Raw genomic sequence first — 25,380 nt, 5'->3', positions numbered from 1 at the left:
TGGGGTGATCAACAGAGACATACAGCTTTATGGTTTATAATGGGCTAGGAACCCCAGATCCTTGTTAAGTCCTTTCTGTTGGGTGTTAAAATATTCAATCATTCTGACTTCAAAGGTCTTAAGTTCTTGTATGGTTTTAAAGTTACCTTTCAGTATTCTCACTGTGAAATCACTGGTACAGTGTCCTGGTTCTGTGAAGTGCTGTCCCACTGGGGTGGGGGCCCTACTGGCTGTATTGTTCATGTGATGTCTATGTAAATTGAATCTTGTCAAGCATCTGGCCTGTTTCTCCAATATAGCATCCTTCGTTACATTTTTTACACTGAATGATATATACCACATTGGAAGATGAGCAAGTGAAAGATCCCTTTATGTTGAATATCTTTCCTTTGTGGGTAACCCGGTGGGACAGCACTTCACAGAACCAGGACACTGTACCAGTGATTTCACAGTGACAATACTGAAAGGTAACTTTAAAACCATACAAGAATGTAAGACCTTTGAAGTCAGAATGATTGAATATTTTAACACCGAACAGAACGGACTTAACAAGGACCTGGGGTTCCTAGCCCATTATAAACCATAAAGCTGTATGTCTCTGTTGATCACCCCACCCCTCACCTATCCACACCCATCCTGTTAGAATATCAATGATATGCTTTGATGTCCCCATGCATACCTCCGACCCACCCCCATCCTCCCACCCTGTCAGATTGTCATAGTAATGCTTGAATTTTTTCACTTATATACACTGTCAGCTAGCACATTTGCTTATTTCCGATCTGACGAAGAAGGGCATGAACAATACAGCCAGTAGGGCCCCCACCCCGGTGTCTAGTTCTTTCATACCCATTGTGTTAAGAGTGATACGTTGTTGGAATTCTTGACTGCTTATTTTATCATTTATTATTGATCCAAGCAGGTTGAAGCTGCTATTGCTATTTTTTTCTCCATCTGGCATGAAGTTATTGATTTTACCAGTTGTTAGGATATTTGTTTTCTCCATCTTAAGGTGCAAGCCCATTTTGAGACTGTTTCTTGATTTTGATAACCTGATGTTTCAGATCGTCTTCACTATGCTGATACCACCATGTTACTAGTTGAAAGCTAAGGTTGTTGAGTCTTCCACCGACTTTATTTATTTATTTATTGCATTTGTATCCCACATTTTTTCACTTTTTGCAGGCTCAATGTGGCTTACAGTATGCCATAGTGGCGATCGCCATTTCCGGTATGAGGAATACAAAGTGATATTGCATTAAGTACATAGATGGTAGACTACATCATAAATTAAATTAGTTAATCAGTTTGTCATGGTGTGAGAAATAAGGTGACAGAGTTATTGAAGCAGTCAGGTGTAGAGAGTTCGGTTTTGTCTAATTCTTGAAGAGTTTCGTTGTCTTTCACACCTTAGGTTTCTTTATCCAGTCTTTCTTCTCTACTCGGCATCATTGACCTCCTGTTCATACTTACAAAGTGCTTTAGAACTGCAGCTTTCTGTTTTCTAATTTGAATGGTGTTTGGTAGGTATTAAAACACACGTTGTACCACTTTGATGAAAGCATAAATAAAGACTTGAGTTTCCAGTATATTTTGTTAAAATTATAAACAAGGGGAGTGATATTCAGTCTGTGACAGCAGTTTTTAAGTTGCTGACAACTGCTGAATTAAGCCCAGGTATTCCATATCTGGACACCAGTATTGAATATCCAGGTCAGTGTGGCAATCCAGAAGTTGCTTGGGCACCAGTCAATATTTAGACCAGTGCCTGGGTAGCGTGGCAAATAGTCCTAATTTTATCTGCTTAATTACCTGGGGGGTCCTTCTACTAAGATGTGCTGAAAAATGGCCTGCAGTAGGCGTGTGTTTTGGCTGCTCGCAGAATCATTTTTCAGCGCACCTGTAAAAAAAATGCATTTTTGGGTTTTGGGCCGAAAATGACCAGCGGCAAAATGAAAATTGGCGCACGTCCATTTTGGGTCTGAGACCTTACCTCCAGCCATTGACTTAGTGGTAAAGTCTCACATGTTAACCGAGCGGTAATGGTCAATGTGCATCCAAATGTCAATTACCACCCACACGCCAGAAAATAAAAATGTTTTCTGACGCATGTATCGGATGTGCGTCAAAAATGAAATTACCATCTGGGCCACACGGTAACCGGGTGGTAACTCGGAATTGGCGCATCTTGGACGCGTATAGGCGCTTATGTGGCTTAGTAAAAGGACCCTCTAGTTAGCAAAGTGAGTATCACCGCTAATGAGTAAATCCTGGCTCCATCATGACTCCGCCTCTAGAACGCCCCAGCACTGTCACTGCCAAGGCAGTGCAACGGCAGTCAGAAAAGGTATTCGGTGGCACTGCCCAGTTATGGGCCGCTGAAGGCTCTTGCCCGCTTAAATCCTTTTGAATATTAATTCCAAAATAGCTAATTGCCCAATGGAGAACTTGTGTGCTTGACTGCTGCTTGCCTTCTCATGTTTTGAAATGTTCAACAGTAGACCAGTTATTGAAAGTAATGATATGGGAGTTTACGCTGCCAGGAACAAAGAGGTGTCCCTTTTGCACCTTGGGCATGTGTAAAATGGCACCATACCAACCAGTAGTCTGTGCTTAACTTAAAGTGATTTTTTTTATTTTTGTTACATTTGTACCCCGCGCTTTCCCACTCATGGCAGGCTCAATGCGGCTTACATGGGGCAATGGAGGGTTAAGTGACTTGCCCAGAGTCACAAGGAGCTGCCTGTGCCTGAAGTGGGAATGGAACTCAGTTCCACAGTTCCCCAGGATCAAAGTCCACCACCCTAACCACTAGGCCACTCCTCCACTCATTTCTGCTGCACAAAATAGCTTTAATGGGGGAAGGGAGGAAGCCTGGTTTAAGGCCAACCAAAGCTGAAAAGAAAAAGCCTGGGGAGTAGTTTATAAATCTACTTATTAATTTTAGCCCCCAGTGCTTCTGGGATCTGCTATTTGGAAGCATTGTAATTGATCTGGATTGCGTAAACCCAGATGATATTAGTGCAGCAATTCTGTACTGTTTTGCTTTCTTGAATTTAGTAAATGTTTGCTGACAGATTTATATCACCTTTATGTTTTTTATTATGATAAATTTTCATTTGTTAGCTATATGATGATTTGTGAGCACTCCGTGTAGTCCGCTGTTGTGAAATCACAGTGATGCATTCTTGTAAGGGCAACTTGATAGTAATTGAAAATGATGTCTAAGCATCTAGTTCTCCTTCAGGAACTCTTCAGGGTTGATGGTTTCACTGCTGATCTGTTGATAGTAATGGAGACATCATTAAGACAGAGCTGCAAAAGTCCATTTGCTGGATGACTGATGGCAGTAGAGTATGGCCTGTTTTCCTCAGTATTTGCTGTGCAGCTATTAGACCTCAAAGGAATTTCTGTCACTCTGAAATAGTTGAAGGGAAAGTATTCCATATATTTAAAGAATACTATTCTAAATGAACACTAATCTCTGCAGAGAACAATGCACATCCTCATCTTGTGTTTTGTTTGTTTTTCTCATTTGATATACAGGTACACATTTACACATCTAAGCAGCTTACAATTAAAAGATATCAAAACAGTTTTTTTAAGGCATTCCCCCTCATTCTATAGCAGGGCGTCTAAAGTTAAATCCATTTGTATGCATATGTTATAGAATATCTGTACATATTTATTTATTTAGATTTTGCTCATAGCTTGTTCAATAGTAACTCAAGGTGTTACATTCAGGTACACTGGGTATTTCTGTCCCCGGAGGGCTCACAATCTAAGTTCGTACCTGAGGCAATGGAGGGTTAAATAACTTGCCCAAGATCATGTTATGAAATCCAAGCTGTGCTCACAGCAGCATTCTATCTAAAACATACACACAGAGCTGTCTTTGCGCATATATTTAATGGGGTGTACTCGTGGGCAGGATATGGGCATGTCTCCCGTTTACCTGCAGAATTTACTATAAGTTATTCGCATAAGTATCACACTCAAAGGAGTAGCAAGGTGGATCACCAGGGAAGCAACCGCTCCCCCAAACTATGTGCCATGGCAGCACTTGCACCTTTTGTTCATCTTACAAAAATATACTGGGATTTGTTGCTAGGACTCCTGATGTAGCTGAAAATGTCTTTGCTTACTACAGCTTAAATTGCATACTGTGGGATGCGCTCAGGCGTCCTGTGGTAATTTTCAATTTTGTGTGCTCTAACCATGTGCTAAATATTTTTTCACACGGGGAGGGGGTGTGTCTGTGAGGTGGAGAGTGAGAGTTTCTGCACTAATCAGCTAGCGCATCTACATTACTGTGCACTAACTGAGTAGTGCAGGATTACAGAGTGAGCCCTTACCATCTATAAAATAATGGTAGATTTTAAAAATGACAATGAAGCCAAATTGTCTTCCACACATAATAGAGCTTTCCCAAGGAAAGCCTTCTATTTTTATTTCCAAATACTTGCTATATCACCTTCACCAACTAGCAGACCAAGGTGGTGAACACCGTGCAGAAAGGAACTACAATAACTTGATAGGAAAGTTGAAACATCTTCCATACAAGGAAGCAGCACTGGAGAAAGGGTGGGAACTTTAGGAGAGGGAAAGGGAATGACAGCAGGACTTTTAGCCTAACTATTTTTGGATCACCCCCCCCCCCCCCCCCCCAAGTCAGGGTTAAAAGCAAATATGAAGAGCCAGGTCTTCAAGGAAGTTTTAAATTGTTTAGTAGGTAATTCCACATGGAGGATGACATCTGAATTCAAGAAAGCATGGGAAAAACATAGAGAATTTCTGAGGGACAGAAAGAGATTGTGGAGTTTAGTAGTTGTAAATGGACAGACTGGGTAGATGGGCAAACTGGATAGGCCCAATCGTATTTTATTTGCTGTCATTTTCTATGTTTCTGTGTTTTGAAGGCTGAAGTGAACTATCTTGATCTCTGATTATCTGTGTAATATTTTCAAACTGGAGGTCAGGATTCTGTGATACCCAGTGCTGAGAAAGTTTGTGAACCCTCTAGGATGGTCTGTATTTTTGTACAGTTTATGCTGGAATCCTAATCTAAACCCTGATAAGGGAAAAAGATAACACTGAATAGATAACTCAGGCATATACGATATTTTGTGATTATTTATTCAACAAAGGATTCCACATTAAGGAGGTTATTTAAGAAGTATCCTCATGTGTAAATAGTGGCATTTACACATACAGATGACATACTCAGGTAAATAATTATTTCAGAAATCACTGTTTACATATGAACCATACCATGCAGAGATTTTGAGGGGACATAGTGTGGGTGTGGCTTGGGTGGGCTAAAAGTTTACATAGAGAATACTTATGTATGCGAAACAAAATTCCATGTTGGCCCTAAGTTGCTTCCCAATAGCCAGGTCCCCCTGGACCCCCCTCCACCAGGCAAGTCCAGTCTGAGGTAAAACTCCCTGAACCCCTGTCATGCCAGATAACATACTCAAGCACATTCATACTCTGGCAGCTACCAGGGTTTTTCCTGATAGCTACTGGTGGGGGCAGGAGCAATTCCCAGAACCTCCTGCTCTGTAGGCACTGGTCAACTCCTAGCAGTAGTCTCACAGTATTTGGCAGCTTGACTCCTAGTGGTAGAACCATGATAGTACTGCTGAAGATCAACAGGCATCATTCTGAACCCCAACTCATTCGAGGCAGGAACATCCAGCAGTCATTCCTGCCCCCACCGGGAGAATATTCAGTAAGTGTCAGGGGTGGGATGGATGGTCTTGCCTGGCACAGAGAGTGTTTTGGGAGGTATTATCTCAGGGGAGTGGAATGGGGATGGGATTTGTGGCTATTGTAGGGATGGAGGTTTGAAGGTTCGTGACTATCAGGAACAGTGACTCTAAAATTTGTGGATGTGCATGTGCATATTTTGGGGAAGTTGGCACACTTTCTTTTACCCACATGCAGCTTTTTAAAATCATGGTTCCTGCTGGATATGCTGGAAAATATCCTTGTGTTTGTAGAAGTCCTTCTAGGTATTTTATGGAGAGCTCCACTTTTAGTAGAGTGTGCTGTAAAACGCAAGGGGGACTATGCTTATCCAGTCTCGATTTGCCTCTCAACCTATCATATAAAATGGACCTTTCAGTATCTCTTTGTAAATAAATAGGTGAACTCTTCATTCACTAACTGGCAGCACCCCCCACTGAGCCACAGACTTTCCAACTTATGTACATACCTGTCTTACAAGTTATGTGGCCTGTTATTCAACTGCCCTCATAGTGGAGTTAATGCTGTAAAGCTAACAGATGCACAAGGCAAAATCCATTTGAGCTTCTATTTACCCACTGAGACGTGCTATAGAACAGTAATTTTAAACCTGCCACTGCCTTCTAGCAAATGGAAAAATAATTCTGCCAGCTGCATGAGGGAATAATTTATGAGCATAGTTACCTTGAAATTTGTAGAGATCGTTAGCATTTTAATGGAAAAATGGTAGCAGTTGTACTAAATCTTGTTTTTGTTTTGCTTTTCTCCAGATAGGCCTTTGAGTCATTTTTGAGGAGTACTTTGTCAGCTGTTTTCAAAACTGGGTAATGTGCTGACTGGCCACTATGGGCAAGCGATACCCGGGGGCTTACTATCGTCCAAGCAGCTCATGTACGTATGTCACTGGACTTTATAATTCTCCTTGACTGCTGTCATGTCGTTTGGTGGTGTTTCTTTCCTTTGCTAAATATCAAAAGTTTTTTTTCTGCATTTAGAATTTTCTAATGATTAGAATCAGATAGTTATATTGTGCTATAGATTTATAAACGAGGTTGGCAGAAACTTTGAATGTATGAGTACATGTAAAACAGAATGTGTTTATCAAAATGAACTGCCTGTGGCAGTCTGTCTCCTGCATTCGGCAGCAGACTTCTGTTTTTGTATGTCCTTTCCTGCACTTTTGCTGGAGAGCCAGGATCTCCTGCTGGAGGGCTCCCCATTCCAGTGGCAGCAGGAGATGCCTTAAAACATCATTTCCTGCTGCTTTGGGACTTGTCCCACAGCTCTTTTCCCAAGATTGGTCTTTTTTTTTTTTTTACTTCTCCACCTCCTCTTTCTTCTCCCCTTTTCTTAATGTGTTTCTAGTTGTGGATAGTTGTTTTTTTGAATGCGAGCTCCAGTTTTGCCATGTTTGTAACTGTTGTTTGTTGAACTGTGGTGCGCTCTTGCTTGTATTGTATTATGATAAAATCCAATAAAAGATATTAAACAAAAAAAAAAAAAAGATTGGTCTTGTGGCAGCAGGAAATGTTTAAAGAATCTTTTGCTAGCACTGCAAGGGGAGGTGACTTCTGGTGCCACGGGCCACAACATTGGGGTGTTCCAGGAGTGGAGTTGGGGGCGGGGCTGAGGGCATGTCTTTAATATTAAGGTACAGTAGGTATCTCTGTTTCTGGAGGGCTTATAATTTAATGGTAAAAAGAGTTGAAGTGGGATTTGAACCTGGGTCCCTTGGTTTACAGTCCACTGCACTGACTACTAGGCTAGTTCTTCTCAACCCAGTCCTTGAGGCACACTTAGTCCCATTAGGTTTCAGGATATCTACAATGAAAATGCATAAGAGATTTACATACCAAGGAAGAGAGTGCTTGCAATCTATCTCATGCATATTCATTATGGATATCCTGAAAACCTGATGGGACTGAATATGTCTCAAGGACTGAGTTGAGAAACACTACACTAGGCCAGCATTTCCCAAGCCAAGTCCTGGAGTACCCCTTGCCAGTCAGGTTTTCAGGATTTCCACTATGAATATGCATGACTTGATTTGCATACACTGCCTCTATTATATACAAACAGTACAAAAGAATTCATATTCTGCTATATACCAACTAAGGATCAATGCAGATTACAAGTTAAATTAAAAAAAAAATTAGGTCGTCATTAGGAAAAGAATACAATAAATATAGGTATACACAGACAATCGGAAGTATCTCATTACCAAATGCAAATCTTTCATGCATATTTATTGTGGATATCCTGAAAACCTGACTGTCAAGGGGTACTCCAGGACCAGACTTGGGAAACATTGCACTAGGCTATTCTTCAGACCTGCTTGCTACTATGTTCAGAATGCCCACAATTCCTGCTGCTGTCAGGGAGCCTAGTTTTTTCTGGTGTCACTTTCAGGATTGAGGGAGCTGGACAGTAACCACTGAGGGCTTAATGAGGAGTTATGCCTTAGTCCCTCCAGTGGTCAGCTACTCAATCGGAGCACCTTTTTATACCCTGAACATGATTGAAACAGATTTAACTTAGGATGTCCTTCTTTTTTGACTTGGATATTTCTTTCCGTTCAATTATCACTGTTGGACATCCTAAAATTTGGTCCTCCCTTGCTATTTCGACAAACTGCCCACAACACACCCCCTTGCTATTTGGACAAACTGCATTGTAGAACGTCCAAATTCTTTCTTTCGAAAATCACAATTTGGACGTTTTTGGCAGATGAATGTTTTTTGGCCATTTTGAGACATCCATTTGATTTGAAAATGAGTGTCATAGTAATTTAGTAAATGTCAGCAGGTAAAGATCTTCACAGTCCATCCAGTCTGTCCAACAAAGGTGACCAGTGTTGAATCTGGCACTCAGCACAGATTCTACTTCTTCATGATTAAATACTGGTATATGTAGAGGCTCATTTTCAAAGTCTAAGTGCTTTGAAAATTGTTATAATCAGCACCTTAATCTCTGTCTCTCCCTTCCAATTTTGGGGCACAAACCATAGAAGTGCGCTGTGTACGACTAGTAGCGCTATAGAAATTATTAGTAGTAGTAGTAAGTCTGCCCGACACCAGTCCTCCTTCCCAGCTTTTAGAGTTGCTATTGAATCCCATTCCAGCCTTCATCCTGGATAAAACAATACTGTTAGAAAAAGAAAACGGTACAAATAAAACTTCATGATAAAAATAATTTAATTTCTAATTAAACTTAAAACCACTTTGAACTTGTTTTAAATCTTTAATCTTTATTTGCTTTTTGCATCAACCACCAGAATAACATGAATAAAAAGGCTGTTCTGAAATACAGCATTCTTATCTAAGACATCAAATTTTGATCTTCTTTCATAAAGTTAGATTAATCTCCAACTGATATTTACTGAGTGAGGCATGCCAATAGGCTAGTAATTGCAAAATCTTTGGCTTTAGGTAAAGACTGAATGGCAATGTTACTGTTGGGCACAGCTAAAAAAGCCATGACCTTGCTGAGAGCAAAGAATGCCCTGGCTGATAAAAGGAAATTGCTGTCTGCAAATAAGATGATGTGATGAAATGTAGAGCCTTAAAGATAATCACTAGCCTAAACTGCATACAGAATCTAATCAATAGCCCACACAAAGATGAAACATGAGGAGTAATATGCTCCCTTTTTGGACAGCCAGTCACAAGTGGGACTGCAGCATTTTGAAGCAATTGCATTGCCTTTAACAAGACAGCTGAAGGCCGGCGTATAGTGAATTAAAATAATCTACTACTGGAGCAATCAATGGCTGTAGCACAGAGCAAAAATCTGACACATCAAACAGTGGTTTTAATCTACACAATGGTCACAACTTATAGAAACACGCTTCAGTAACATTCTTCACCTGGGGCCCAAAACAAACTCTCATCCAAGGTAACACTTAGGTAATATACTTGTTTTGAGATAGGGATCTTAACACCCTTCATACCGAAAGTATTCAGCTTTTCAGATAATGGTACAGTGCTCAGGTTTGTTTGTTTGTTTTTTTTTTTTTTTTGGTGTTGTGTCCTGTTTTATGGAATGCCATCCCTGTATCTTCGTGTGACATTATTGATTATTTGAGCTTTAGGAAGGATGTGAAAACAGTTTTATTAGCTGAAGCATTTATGTGCTGATTTGAACCGTTTTGTGAAAGTGTTGATTATCTGAATCTGAGAAAGGTGAGAGTACAGTTTTAACCAGGGTTTTTTTTGAAGGGGTACTTGGGGGTACTGAGTATCGGCACCTTTTCCATTGTCTGCTAAAATTGACCCATGGGTCCCCAAGTTTTAATGAAAGAGCTCAGGCTCTACACACCAATTCTGCCTTGCCATAGATTATGCGACTGGTTGCAGGGGGCCTGGCTGTTGTGGGGTGGGTTCCTCAGTGATTACCCCACCTCTGAAGGGTGGCCTGGCATTTGAGTACTGGCACCTTTATTGCTAGCAAAAACGCACTGGTTTTAACTGAAAGTTTTGTGTGTTGAATTTTATTGCTTATGTGTGTTTTATGTATTAGTTGGTTAAACTTTGAGGGGTCAGTATTATGTGGCGCATTGAGTGTAAGGTTTTACTGTTGGTCTTCAAGACATTGTATGATGATGCTCCATTGGCTTTCATTCAAAGCTTGTGGGCATATTGTCCTGCACGGGTGCTCAGATCCCTCCCCCCATCATGTTCATTTTGAGACCGTTCATGCTAGTGTCTTCTTTGTTGGACCGAGTCTGTGGAATGCTCTTCCACCTGCTATGTGTCAAATATACCACCAACTACAGACCAATAGCAGCCGTACCCCTACTGACCAAAATAATGGAAGGAATTGTTGCCAATCAACTAACAGAGTACCTCAACAAATTTTCAATACTACATGAGTCATAATCAGGTTTTAAACCTCACCACAGCACAGAAACAGTACTAATCACACTCCTAGTCAAATTCAAACATGGAATTTTGACTGGGAATAATATCCTCCTACTTCAGTTCGACATGTCCAGTGCATTAGACATGGTTGACCACACAATCCTACAAAGAATCCTCGACAAAACTGGAATAGGAGGTAAGGTACTAGAATGGTTCAGAGGATTTCTGACCACCAGATCCTACCAAGTAAAATTAAATTCTTCGATCTCTACCCCATGGAAAGCAGAATGCAGAGTCCCCCAGGGCCCTTCACTCTCACCAATACTCTTCAACTTAATGAATGTCCCTCTTGAAATATCACTATCCAACAAAGGCTTCAACCCCTTCATATATGCCGACGATATATCTATCCCTTTCAAAAAAGATATATCCAAAATCGCCACCAAAATCACAGACGGCATAAGTACCCTAGAAGCCTGGGCATCAGCTTTCAAACTGAAACTAAACAGGGAAAAAACACAATGCCTAATACTCGCATCACCATACAACACCGAGCAATTCTCATCCATCAATATTATGAGCACAAGCCTTCCTATAGCAGACCACTTGAAGATCCTAGGTATCACTGTAGATCAAAAACTATCATTCAACAAACAAGTCGCCAACACTACAAAGAAAATGTTCCACATGATGTGGAAACTCAAACGAATAGAAAATTACCTCCCACAGAATGTTTTTCACACTCTGGTCCAAACCACAGTCCTTGCCCATGCATATTACTGCAATGGAATTTACGCAGGATGTAAAAAAACAAACATTAAAGAAACTACAACCTGCGTAAAACACAGCACCAAGACTGATATATGGAAAAAACTATTGTGAACGTGCACTTCACTACTCTAAAACCTGCACTGTCTACCTATCAAAAACCTGTTTATCATTCAAGATCTGGCCGTCTTCAAATCTAAGCTAAAAGCCCACCTTTTTGATGCTGCTTTTAACTCCGAACCCTTATTCACTTGGTCAGAACCCTTATTTTATCATCCTCACTTTAATATTCCCTTATCTCTTGTTTGTCCTGTTTGTCTGTCCTAATTAGATTGTAAGCTCTGTCAAGCAGGGACTTGTATTATAATGGCCACCAAATTGGCACTTCAGAAGAAAATTTCAGAATAGGGCTTATAACAACAAATAAATAATATCTATATTCAAGGAATAGCTCTAAAACTATCAAAGCAGTTTACATATTATATACAGGTACTTATTTTGTACTTTGGGCAATGGAAAATTAAGTGACTTACCTAGAGTCACAAGAAGCTGCAGTGAGAATTGAGCTCTTCCCCTGGTTCTCAGGTCACTGAAGTTGGCTGTAGTTTCTGTAGCTCCAATATCAAGAGTTTGTTATTCCTTGAATATGGGTGATATTTGTATTATTTATAAACCTTGTTCTGAAAATTTCTTCTGAAGTGCCAATTTGATGGCCTATAACCAGTTGGGTGTCAGCTATACAATAGCGTGTAGCACCAGGATCCATGCCCAACTTTGAACACGAAGATTTATACCATCTGAAGCCTGGTGTAAACCCTCATGTGCAAATTAGGTGTGGGTCCCCCAAATTCTATAATACCGCATGCATGTTTAGTGAATTCCTCTGACCCGTTTGTGCTCCTCCCATTACCACGCCTCCCTTTTCAGATGCATGCGTAAATCCAAATTGCTGCCAGTTAATGCCAGTAATTGATTGTGTCCAGTTATTGGTCCTAATTGGCTCAATTACTCAAATTGTGTGCACAAATTGGGCGCGTGCACAAATTTGCGTGCCATATATATAATCCGGAGTAATAGTGGGTACCTTGTTATGGATTACCTTTGTAGTGTTGCAGAAAATTCATGGATAGGAGGCTTATGTGTTTAGGGAATAATTTTGTAGTTGGTTGCCTTGATTGAGAGGGCAGCCTATTTGATAAAGACAAATGCCTAGGTGTCTTCATAAAGTACTATCACAAATCCTGCAGAAATGGTGCCTGGATTGACCACACTTTAAATCAAGACGCATTTTTGGCCACTTATATTTTATAAAACAAAGCAGACCAGAGGGAAGCAGCAGCACAAATGAAATGTGACGCAAAACAGTGAAGTGGGCTGCAGGTGAAACAGCTAGGCGGAGCCAAATGTTCAATTTTTGGCTCGTGTTTCGACAAGTGCCAGTGTCAAGGGTCTATGTACATAAGAATACCCAAACATGTTAAAAGTAAAAAGATGTAGGAGAGGGGAAACCAAAGTACACTCCCACAGAAGCAGAGAACAAAAGCACAAGGAGCTTTCGAGATAGGGAGTGTCAACTCCAATTTATTGGACAGACTGTGGTACACTTGTGGTGGAACGTGTGAGCCCTCCAAAAACCTACTATATCCCAACCGTACAGCACTACAAAAGCCCATATGTCTGCAGGTGTCACCTATATGTAGATTTGTGGTGGGTTTTCGAGGGCCCACCATGTAGTATAAGGGGGGGTAAAGATGAGATGTGTATATGAAGTCCACTGCAGTGCCCCCTAGTGTGCCCCACAGCTCTGCTGAGTTGTCTGTGTGGCCATTCTGCTAAGATTGTTGGCCCCCATATATCCCAGTGGCTTGTTTTGTGCGTCTTTCACTTGGGTGTTTGTTTGGTTTTTTTTTCAAAAATGGTCCTGAGTGCAAAAACATCTAGCAAATGACCATTTTCAGACAAAAAGATTAGACATTTTTCTGGTTTGACAATTGCTGTTTGTCACTCGATTTTTTTTATTTTTGGACATTTTCACAAAATGTCTAAATTAGATTTAGACATCATATTGAAAATACCCCTCGATGTATATTATATTTCCATATAGCAATAACACCCCCCAAAACCATATGTGTGAATGTATAGATGCAGATTGCATAAACTATATTAGTTTTAAATAGTAAAGTGGGCAGAAAAATATATTGTACAAAATATTAACGTGAGATGGTGCAAAGTTGCTCCTTCAGTTCAGCATTTTATCGAATCAGTGAGAAGATATAAATTTAAAAATGTATAAAACAGTGGGAGTCACCTCAGAACAGTGTCAGCAAGGTGGTGATTTTGTGAGTTTGCAAATGCATCCAGTACACTGCACAGTCTGCTGACAGTGTTTGACCTGCTTATATGGCTGCACCAGACAATATAACCAGCAGCTCTATAAAAGAGTGTTTATTGTGACCCCTAAGGCAGGCAGCTGAGTCTGCTGAAACCCGGCCCATAAAAGATTGTTTATTGTGACCCCCTAAGGCAGGCAGCTGAGTCTGCCGAAACCCGGCCCATGTCCGGTCCCTATCTGTTGCTCTTATTAAAGATTTTTCAATTAATATCTCCCCATTGAGTCGTCATTTGGTCATCCTCTACAGTCTCTTGGTTGCTTTTGGATTTCCGTAGAGGTTGGTTTTCCTGTGGTGTTTGTGGATATCTTTAGATTCCTGTCAGATTCCTACAGGTCCCAGGATTCTGTCACTTGCAGCAAAGAGGAAAAGTAAAAGGATGGAGTGGAGGAGTGGCCTAGTGGTTAGGGAGGTGGACTTTGGTCCTGGGGAACTGAGGAACTGAGTTCGATTCCCACTTCAGGCACAGGCAGCTCCTTGTGACTCTGGGCAAGTCACTTAACCCTCCATTGCCCCAGGTACAAATAAGTACCTGTATACAATATGTAAGCAGCATTGAGCCTGCCATGAGTGGGAAAGCGCGGGGTACAAATGTAACAAAAATAAATTACAAGGCTGGGAAATCCTGCATGGAACAGCCACGGGTATAACACTAACAAGAAAAAACCTGCTTGACATGGTGGTAGGAACAGGGATGAGAGATCAACTAAAAGGGCAGGTGGCAGAGAGGAAGTTTTGATTTAAATTTGGGATTTTTATATTCTCATCCTCCCAGAATGGTGAAGAGCCTGAGTTAAAGACAGTAGGGCAGACTGAAGGGATTAATTGTCCTAATCTGCCCTCATCTATTAGGTCACTGTGATGGAAAACAAAATGCTTATCAAACAGGAAAATAAAGCTGTCCTTCTGGAACTACTTTAAAAACTAAAACAGTTGGACATTTAGCAGCATTATGTTAATGTATTTTTTTTATTCAGCTGTTATGTGCTGCACAATTCTCGATATGACCCGTTTGTTGTGTGACACTGACACATTCTTCCCATTACTGTCTTCATGTCTGACTCCAATGAAAAATAAGGCCGGTAAGTGGGAGGGAAACTGCCTTTTCTTGCTCTGCTTCAAACAGATAAAAGAGAACTGCTGTAATATCGGAGAGGAGCAATGGTGTAGTGCTTCGTATTTCTTGAGAACGTGTCGGGGAGAGTTCATTAGTACTGCCTGGGCTTTTACTTTTCCCAGTGGCTGTGGTTTTGCAGGTTACTTTGGAAGCAAGCTCCAGGTGGCAGATAAAGATAATCTCCCCTTAGGATGGGCTGTAATTATGAAACCTGTCTCTGTGTACCATTTTCCCTTTCACTTTTCATTAACTGGAAAGCAGACTCCAATCCTCTCTGCTGGGACTTAATCACTTGCTGTTGGGTTGGGGCATTGCAGAGAGTGTGTCTGTGTGTGTGTGCGCGCGCAAGCACACACGTGTGCTGCTTCTGCTCCAAGCTTCATGCTGGGAGGTGGTAAAGTGGGAGAGATCAGAATTCTGTACCTCCGGTTTATACAGAAATAGAAGGCATAAGACTTTGAAGTTCTCTGCAAATACCAGATGAATGGAAATAGGCCGTTTAATTTCATGTCTCAGTACTGATATCCTGTGATATTATTAACCAATAATATACCGTAGGTGTAGGCTGCCAGATAAAATCCTTCCAGGAACCATTATTTGCATTCCTCTTGTAATTGCTTACGTTAGGGTTTTCAACCCCATTTACAAAGTTTGTTTAAAGCATGGTTAATGTCAGTGGGCTATGCAAATGTATTTTTATTTGGATTGGTTGAGGGTAGAGCTGGGCTGGGGGGAGGGGCAGCTGACATTTTGTCCATTCATTCCACTTTGTCTCTCAAGCAATAAAGCAGCCCACACAATAAAGGTTGCTTCAAATTTGAGAATGGTTTATTGTAACTTGCATAGCCAACAGGGGTCATATTTCCAAGAGCTATTTACAATCCCTTGTATATTTCAGTAAAGTTACTTAATGTGAGAAGTAGCACTTAGTTCCCTTACAATCTTCTTTCATATTCCCTGTATATATTTACAGTGCTTGAGAAAATAAAGGGAAAAGAGTTGTCGTTGATGAAATACTGGAAAAATCAAGAAGAGGAGCGCAGAGAATAATATGTGAAACTGAAAGAACAAAAGCATAGGCAGAAGAACAAATGACTAGAAATATAAGGAAGGGGAGACAATAATTTTTTCAGGTATATTAGTGAAAGGAGGAAGGCTAAAAATGGAATTGAGACTGAAAGATGCTATGGCTATGTGGAGAGCAATGAGGAAAAAAAAACAAACATGCTAAACAAGGACCATGATTGGCTGCTAAAGGTACATATGAGTATGAAGTAGATAACGTACCATTTATGGAAGAACGTGTTTATGAACAATTTGAAAAGTTGAAGATGGACAAAGCCATGGGACCGAATGGGATCCATCCCAGGATATTGAGGGAGCTTAGAGAGGTTCTGGCAGATATTCTTAAAGATTTGTTTAATAAATCCTTGGAGATGGTAGACGTTCTGTGGGATTGGAGAAGAGCAGATGTGGTCTCTCTTCACAAAAGTGGAGGTACAGAAGAAGTGTGAAAGTACAGGACAGTAAGCTTCACTTTGGTTATTGTAAAAGTAATGGAAGCATTACTGAAGAAAAGGATAGGATATTGAATTTCCTGGAATCCAATGAGTTACAAGATCCAAGGCAACATGGTTTTACCAAAGGTAAATCATGCCAAACAAATTTGATTGAATTCTTTGACTGGGCGACCAGAGAATTGGATCAGTGATGTTCACTAGATGTAATCTGCTTGGATTTCAACAAAGCCTTTGACATGGTTCCTTATAGGAGGCTCTTAAATAAACTTGACAGGCTGAAGTTAGGATCCAAAGTGGTGAAACGGATTAGAAACTGGTTGACAGACAGATGCCAGAGGGTGGTGGTTAATGGAATTCACTCGTAGGAAGGAAGGTGAGTAGCGGAGTGCCTCAAGGTTCTGTGCTGGGGCTGATTCTGTTTGGTATATTTATGAGTGATGTTGCTGAAGGATTAAAAGATAAGATTTGCCTTTTTGCGGATGATACCAAGATTTGTAATAGAGGGAGTGGAAAACATGAAAAGGGATCTGCAAAAGTTAGAAGAATGGTCTAATGTTTGGCAATTAAACTTTAATGCAAAGAAGTGCGGAGTGGTTCATTTGGGGAGTAGAAATCCAAGGGAGCCATATGCCCTAGGAGGTGAGAAGCTGATATGCACAGACAGGGAGAGGGACATTGGGGTGATGGTGTCTGAGAATCTTAAAGCAACAAAGCAGTTTGACAAGATGGTGGCCATAGCCATAAGGATGCTAGGCTGCATTGAGAGAGGTGTAACCAGCAGAGGAAAGGAGATGTTGATGCCCTTGTACAAGTCTCTGGTGAGACCCCACCTGGAGTATTGTGTTCTGTTTTGTAGGCCATATCTTGCTAAGGAAGTAAAAAGACTAGAAGTGGTCCAGAAGAAGACGACAAAAATGATATGGGGCTTGTGCCATAAGATGCATGAGACTGGAAGACCTGTATATGTGTAGGTAGCCTAGTGGAAAAAAGGGACAGAGGAGATATGATACAGATGTTTAAATATGTGAAAAGTATTAATATAGAAACAAATCTTTTCCAGATAAGGGGAAACAGTAAAACTAGAGGAGGTTGTGTGGTGGTAGATTTAGGAGCAATGTCAGGAAATTCTTTTTCATGAAGAGGGTGGTCAAATGCCTAGAATGTCCTCCTGAGGGAGGTAGTAGAGACAAAAACAATGACGGACTTCAAAAAGGTGTGGAATGAACACAAAGGATCTCGATATAGGAAATGGATGGTATTAAAAAAAATGGCTGTATGTGTGTGGATGTGCAAGCGATGCTTGGATGGCAACTCCGGCTTTGAGGAACTAAAGCTGGTGCCGGGCAGACTTTGTAGGTCTGTGTTCTGTATATCGCAATCCAGTTTAGGATGGGCTGGAAAGGGCTTCAACAGCAATTTCAGTAGCCAGAATAGAGGACAGTGCTGGGCAGACTTTTACAGTCTGGGTCCTGCAAATGACAAGACGCATTTGGATACACTGGAGTTGGCTTTGGCGACTCCAGTAGTTGGAGCATAAGGACAGAGCTGGGCAGACTTCTATAGTCTATGTCCCAGAAACACCAAAGAAAGACTGTGATCGAGGATATAATATCTTTATTGTTGATTTAATTATGAATTGATGATGAGTATGACTGTTGGGCAGAATGGATGGACCGTTCAGGTGTTTACCTGCCATCCCTTACTGTGTTACAATATTACAGCCTTGGGTTATTGCCAGGTCCTTCCAGAACAAGTTTGGAGAATAGAGGTGTCTTTACCTTGGGTGCAGTTTTTCTTATTCAGCTGGATTGCTTAGCATGTCTTGTGTCTATCTCGTTCTTCTGCTCCTCACAGGAAGTATTGGAGTACAAGGTTCCTTGTACCTGTGCTCCGTGGAAGCAGTCTAGTAGCTTGGTAGGCTCTGAGGATGGCTTCTCAATCCTTGCTTTTCCAGGACAGTGACTGTGTTAATCCTCGGCTGTCTTCTCCTCAACAAAGAGGCTGCTGCAGCTTGAAGGTTAATAATGGTGGTTAGTCCCCTAGCACGGTTCTGGTGCAGTGGCTCAGGGCTGTAAGCCAAAGATAATGACTCTCCCCTTGGGCTACCTATTTGTTGGGGCCTAACTTTTCCTCCAAAGGCTGGATCCCACCACCCTCTCAGGTGGGGAAAACATAGATCCTGTTCTGGAAGTGCATGAGTTAGTGAAAAGTCAGAACTGTATCCTGTTTCCAGCAGTGGCTAATTCAGGTTACAAGTACCTGGCAAGATCCCAACACAATAAAACAGATTTTATGCTGCTTATCCTAGAATATGCAGTGGATTTTCCCCAAGTCCATCTTAATAATGGCTTATGGATTTTTCTTTTAGGAAGTTATCCAAATCTTTTTTTTAAAACCCTGTTAAGCTAACTGCTTTTTACCACATTCTCTGGCAACGGATTCCAGAGTTTAATTACATGTTGAGTGAAGAAGTATTTTCTCCATTTTGTTTTAAATTTGCTACTTTGTAGCTTTATTGCGTGCCCCTAGTACTAGTATTTTTGGAAAGCGTAAACAAGCGATTCATGTCCACCCATTCCACTCACTCAGTATTTTATAGATCTCTAGCATATCTTCTCTCAGCCATCTCTTCTCCAAGCTGAAGAGCCCTAGCCACTTTAGCCTTTCCTCATAGGGAAGTCATCCCATCCCCTTTATCACTTTTGTCGTCCTTCTTTGTACCTTTTTTAATTCCACTGTATCTTTTTTTTAGATGCCTTGACCAGAATTGCACCATGGAGTGATACAAAGGCATTATTCTCATTTTTGCTTTCCATTCCTTTTCTTATAATACGTAACATTCTATTTGCTTTCTTAGCTGCCGCTGCATACTGAATAGAGGGTTTCAAAGTATTGATGATGACACCTAGATCCCTTTTCCTGGTCGGGACTCCTAATGTGGAACCTTGAATCACATAACTATAGTTTGTGTTCCTCTTTCCCACATGTTTCACTTTGCAGTTGTTCACATTACAAGTAATCTGCCATTTGGATGCCCAGTCTCCCAGTCTCGTAATTTATATTGATCATCAGTAATAAAAAAATCTCTTGTATACATAATAAGAGTGGCACATAACTAAAATTCTGGAGAGGCTTGTCTGTATCTTTTCTGTGTGAATAGAAAAGCACCTGCTCGGGCTCTGAAGGTTTACCTCCAGATGTAAGGGAAAGACACATTAATTCCAAATGGTATTAAAAGTCATAATTGGGTTGTAACTTCTGGGTATACTAATGTCAAGTCCATAGAGCTCATTAAGTACTGGTACCAAATTTCATGTCAAGAGATTTATATTTGCTCCCTTGCATGATAGGATGGTTGCATAGCTTTTCTCGAGTAGAGAGGTGTGGTAGCCGTGCTAGTCCACTTTTAAAGGTAATCAATAGAAATAAAACAAAATAAAACATGGAAAAGAAAATAAGATGATACCTTTTTTTATTGGACATAACTTAATACATTTCTTGATTACCTTTCGAAGGTTGCCCTTCTTCGTCAGATCGGAAATAAGTAAATGTTGGTAGATGACAGTATATATAAGTGAAACATCAAAGCATTGCAGTGACAGTCTAACAGGATGGGGGTGGATAGGTGAGAGACAGGAAGAGTTGGGTGCATGAGGGACAGGGAGATATGCATGGAGATAGGAGGGTGACAAAGCAGTACAATGTTTTGGTTTATAATGGGCTAGAAAACCCAGATCTTTAAGTCCTGTCTGGTGGGTGTCAAAATATTTGATCTGACTTCAAAGAAACCCTTAATGATCCACTCGCTGTTGGAAAGACAAACTTTTCCATACAGCTATCACCCAATTTCTAAAACTCCATTTATGTCAAAACTTCTAGAGAAAGAAGTTGGTCAACAGGTCTTAAAATTCTTGGATGCAAATAATTTTCACCCACATTAAAGATATAGTACTGAAGGAGTGTTGTTGGATAACCCAAGACAGCTCATTGATGTGCTTAGAATCCAGTTGGATATGACTGCTTTTGATATTGTAGACCACCCCATATTTCTGTCACAATTAGAGCAGATTGGTATTACAGGAGAAGCACTGAATTAGTTTTGATCCATTTTCTCAAAAAGGCTTTATCAGGTAGCCATAAATAATTCTATCTATACAGTTTACTCATTAACATATGATGATCCACAGGGATCCATACTGGCCTTGATCTTGTTTTAATATTTTCATTGCTCCTCTGCCTACTCTGATTCAAGATTTGTTGTTTTTTTTTTTTAATGCAGATGACATCCAGTTAATTTTGTGCATGGTAAATGGGATTGAAAATTAAAAACTGGATTGAAAATCATAAGCTAATTTTTAATATTCAGAAATGTGAAGCTGTGTAGCTATCTAAGAATAGGACCCTCTCATTTCAGCCCACCATACTACTACTACTACTACTAAACATTTCTAAAGCGCTACTAGGGTTACGCAGCGCTGTGCAGTTTAACAAAGAAGGACAGTCCCTGCTCAAAGGAGCTTACAATCTAATGGACAAAATGTGCAGACAGTCAAATTGGGACAGTCTAGATTTCCTGAATAGAGGTATAATGGTTAGGTGCCGAAGGCAACATTGAAGAGGTGGGCTTTGAGCAAGGATTTGAAGATGGGCAGGGAGGGGGCTTGGCATATGGGCTCAGGAAGTTTATTCCAAGCATAGGGAGAGGCGAGGCAGAAAGGGCGGATCCTGGAATTGGCGGTGGTGGAGAAGGGTGCAGAGAGGAGGGATTTGTTCTGTGAGCGGAGGTTTCGGGTAGGAGCGTAAGGGGAGATAAGGGTAGAGAGGTAATGAGGGGCTGCAGATTGAGTGCATTTGTAGGTTAGTAGGAGAAGCTTGAACTGGATGTGGTACCTGATCGGAAGCCAGTGAAGTGACTTGAGGAGAGGGGTGATATGAGCATTTCGGTCCAGGCGGAAGATAAGATGTGCAGCAGAGTTCTGAACGGATTGAAGGGGGGATAGATGGCTACGTGGGAGGCCAGTGAGGAGTAGGTTGCAGTAGTCAAGGCACATCCACAATAATTCAATCATGGTTAGGGAATACATTATATTGCTAGACATTATGAGGAAAATTCAATAAATGGCACCCAGAGGTACATGTCAGGGTGATCGCGTTAAGCTAGTATTCTGTAAATGCACTCTGTGTGAAGCAACCTTCACAGAATACTAACGACGCTCATTTTGTGCCTAACTTTGGGTGCGCACAAATACAGTGATTCTGTAATAATATTGCACCTAATTTCTGGGAATGCCCCTGACCTGCCATGACTCTCCCATGGCCATGACCTTTTTGGAGTTGCACACTATGGAATTTAGACTCATATGTTATAGAATAAAGCGTGGGGCTGATCTGTGCATAACTCCTACTTACCGCCAATTAAGTGCTTGTCAACGCCAATAATTGATTATCACTTAACTAGCTAATTAGTTTGTATGCCCAACTTTGGGCAACCTATACAGAATCCGGGGGTATATGGGAAATGGGACTTGATATACCGCCTTTCTGAGGTTTTTGCAACTACATTCAAAGTGGTTTATTTATTTATTTATTATTTTATTGCATTTGTATCCCACATTTTCCCACCTATTTGTGGGCTCAGTGTGGCTTACAATACATTGTGAATGATGGAAATACAGTGTGTTACAGTACGATTATGGGTTACATTATGAGGAGTAATGGGGAGACAAAGTCAAGTCAAAATTTGTTGGGGCGTAGAAACCATGGTATTATTCAGGTACTTACTTTGTACCAGGGGCAATGGAGGGTTAAGTGACTTGCCCAGAGTCACAAAGAGCTGAAGTGGGAATCGAACTCAGTTCCCCAGGATCAAAGTCCACTGCACTAACCACTATGCTACTCCTCCACTAGCAACAGTCCATGTAGAAGCCTGCCCTTGCGGATCAGCAACGCGGCCGCGCAGGCTTCTATTTCTGTGAGTCTGACGTCCTGCACGTGGAATAGCAACATTCCATGTAGAATCTCAAATAATAGCAACAGAATCTCCAATAGTAGCAACATTCCATGTCAATCTCAACTAGGGAAATGGGACTTGATATACAGCCTTTCTGAGGATTTTGCAACCACATTCAAAGCGGTTTACATATATTCAGTTACTTACTTTGTACCAGGGGCAATGGAGGGTTAAGTGACTTGCCCAGAGTCACAAGGAGCTGCAGTGGGAATTGAACTCAGTTCCCCAGGATCAAAGTCCACTGCACTAACCACTAGGCTACTCCTCCACTAGCAACATTCCATGTAGAATCTCAAATAATAGCAACAGAATCTCCAATAGTAGCAACATTCCATGTCAATCTCAACTAGGGAAATGGGACTTGATATACAGCCTTTCTGAGGATTTTGCAACCACATTCAAAGCGGTTTACATATATTCAGTTACTTACTTTGTACCAGGGGCAATGGAGGGTTAAGTGACTTGCCCAGAGTCACAAGGAGCTGCAGTGGGAATTGAACTCAGTTCCCCAGGATCAAAGTCCACTGCACTAACCACTAGGCTACTCCTCCACTCCTGAAACAATAAGCTATCTTTTACTTCTCATATTTCCATGACCGTTAAGTATTTCACTGCTCTCAGGAGGGATATAGTCTCTTAAGCAGTTCTTGGATTCTCAAGCATTGAAGCCTCTCCTTCATGCTCTTGTTAATCAATTGAACTATTGTAATTCTCTCATAGGGAGAGTTCCACTATCAGCTAAAGAGAATACAGCAATGAAGATTCTATATAGTGCTAACAAGTATGGTCATAAAAGAGCAGCGGTGGCTCCCAATTTCACGTTGCATAAGGTTTAAAAGCTTGATCTTAGCTCTTCGTACTTTGTTAAATTCTGTCTTAATTTCTTAGTATAAGCAACAACCGAGGCACAAGTAATCTGCATACAGCACACAGGGGGTTAAAAAGAGCAGATCATACATCACAGGAGTTCAAAATATTTATACTGTACAGGAGATCTCACACAAAGGAAGTCTGATGTGGCCACCTTTTGCCCAATCAGTGGGCTGCGATAGGGACAATCACAGTAGATCAAATTAAGCACATAATAATCTTTGAGGAATTCAAGTGAGTGAGTAGTACTCAGACTGTGCTTTAGTGGATGCTGCCATCTGTACATGATACTTGAGTACTGCAGGCTATTTGAATTCCTCATAGATTTTTATGTGGCTTAATTTAGGGGGAGGTGGGGTTGTTCCTGGGAAGGATTTAGGGTTATGTGCCATGCCTCTTTCTCGCTTTTTTGTAAAATATATGCATATTCTAACTCAGAAAAACATCAGCACAAGCATTTTGTTGGCAGATTTTTATTTATTTATTGCATTTGTATCCCACATTTTCCCAACTTTTTGCGGGCTCAGTGTGGCTTACAATACATTGTGAATGATGGCAATACAATTTGTTACAATTCGATTATGAGTTAAATTGTGAAGAGTTATGGGAAGACAAAGTCAAAATATCATTAGGGGAATAGAGCAATGGAAAGTAACAATGGGAAAAAGATAGGATGATAGGACAATGGCGAGAGAACATTCGGGTATAACAATTTATCTGTGGGTAGAGTTTTAAGTGTAGTGAAAATACGGGGAAAGAGAATTCAGAAGAGAGTGTATTGATGCATTTCTATTAGTGTGTATGGACTTCATGTGTTTTGATCCTTGCGATAAGTTTTATCAAAGAGATGAGTCTTTAATAGTTTGCGGAAGTCGGTTAATTCGTAGATCGTTTTCAGGTTGCGTGGTAGTGTATTCCAGAATTGCGTGCTCATATAAGAGAAGGTTGATGCGTGCAGTTTAATGGCAACTAATAAAACCTTTGGTTATAAGAAGTCCGGTGTTGGTGAACATTTGTGAAAGGCAGAGAACTCCCCTGTGGTTGAGGCAGAATCCGGGTGCATTACCGAGAAGTGCAGAGCCCAGCAGTGACTGTGTGTGAAGGAAGCTAAGCAGGGTCAGCCCTGGCTGGGTCCTGGAAGGGTGACCAGCTCACACTACCTGCAAAGTTGCATTTGCTCTTTTGTAATTTGGATTTAGAAATGAAGCATGTCGCTATCACTTGGTTTAAATATTTTGCAGATTGACATTTGTCTAGGACATGAGACATCTATATTAAAGGACGAAGACAAGCAGGTATGTGTGAAGCAGCTCTTCTTTCTAAACTATGTGAAAATGATCTGTTAGCACAACCCCCCCACCCCCTCCGTTAGCGTTTGGCACTGAATTCCCTCAGGACTGCTTACTTTATTTATTTTATTTACTTATTTATTTACTTACTTATTTTCATAGGGAAAGTACAAATGTATTTTCACTTTTAGTTGGCGATATCCACAGAGTGAAAAGTACACACGTGGGCAGTTATATGCTTACACACAGCATGTGTTAAAAATTCCTTCCTAGACAATTCTGGCAAACAACTTACTATAGCTGAGATAGCATTCTCATTAGCATTTAGCGATATCATGATAGCCACTGATATTTTGCCCTTTAAAAGCTTGTCCTGCATACTTTTGCAGTGATGAGAAGGGCAATTCTATAACTGGGTGACCACATTTATGCAACTTGTGTGCATATAAATGTGTAGAATACTAATACTTAGCACATTCAATATACACTTACTCGTGAAAGTGCAAGCGCTATTTTTTAAGGGTGTGTATAACTTACATAGTGTGTAAATGCAAAGGGAAGGAGCAGAAGAAAGGAGGTTTGGATACCTCTGTACAAGTCATTGTTGAAGCCCCAGTTGGAGTATTGTGTTCAGCTTTGGAGACCTTATCTTGCTAAGACTTGAAGCGGTTCGGAGAAAAATGACAAAAATGAAATGCTGCTTGGCCACTGTTTGGAAAATGGGATACCTGGCTAGATGGATCATTACTCTTATGTTCTTATGACTTGAAGATCTGAAGATGAATACAAGATTAGCCATACTGGGT

The 25,380-nt window shown here is 40.8% G+C and overlaps 1 protein-coding gene across 8 annotated transcripts in view; it reads left to right on the top strand.

The window, feature by feature from the left end:
- The window catches only part of APBB2 (amyloid beta precursor protein binding family B member 2), a 664,454-nt gene that overhangs the window by 210,174 nt on the left and 428,900 nt on the right, over nt 1-25,380 (top strand). For 7 of the 8 annotated variants that reach the window (XM_030191336.1, XM_030191335.1, XM_030191332.1 and 4 more), the window contains one exon: nt 6,522-6,642. The gene's annotated coding sequence lies outside the window, so the exon portion shown is untranslated. Of the gene's footprint in view, nt 1-6,517; nt 6,643-25,380 lie in introns of those variants that run through there. The other variant, XM_030191331.1, reaches the window with a different exon arrangement.

The sequence above is a fragment of the Microcaecilia unicolor genome, chromosome 2 (assembly GCF_901765095.1).
Source record: "Microcaecilia unicolor chromosome 2, aMicUni1.1, whole genome shotgun sequence".
Taxonomy (NCBI): domain Eukaryota; kingdom Metazoa; phylum Chordata; class Amphibia; order Gymnophiona; family Siphonopidae; genus Microcaecilia; species Microcaecilia unicolor.
Note: the sequence above shows the minus strand (reverse complement) of the source record. Positions and strands in the feature narration are given on the sequence as shown.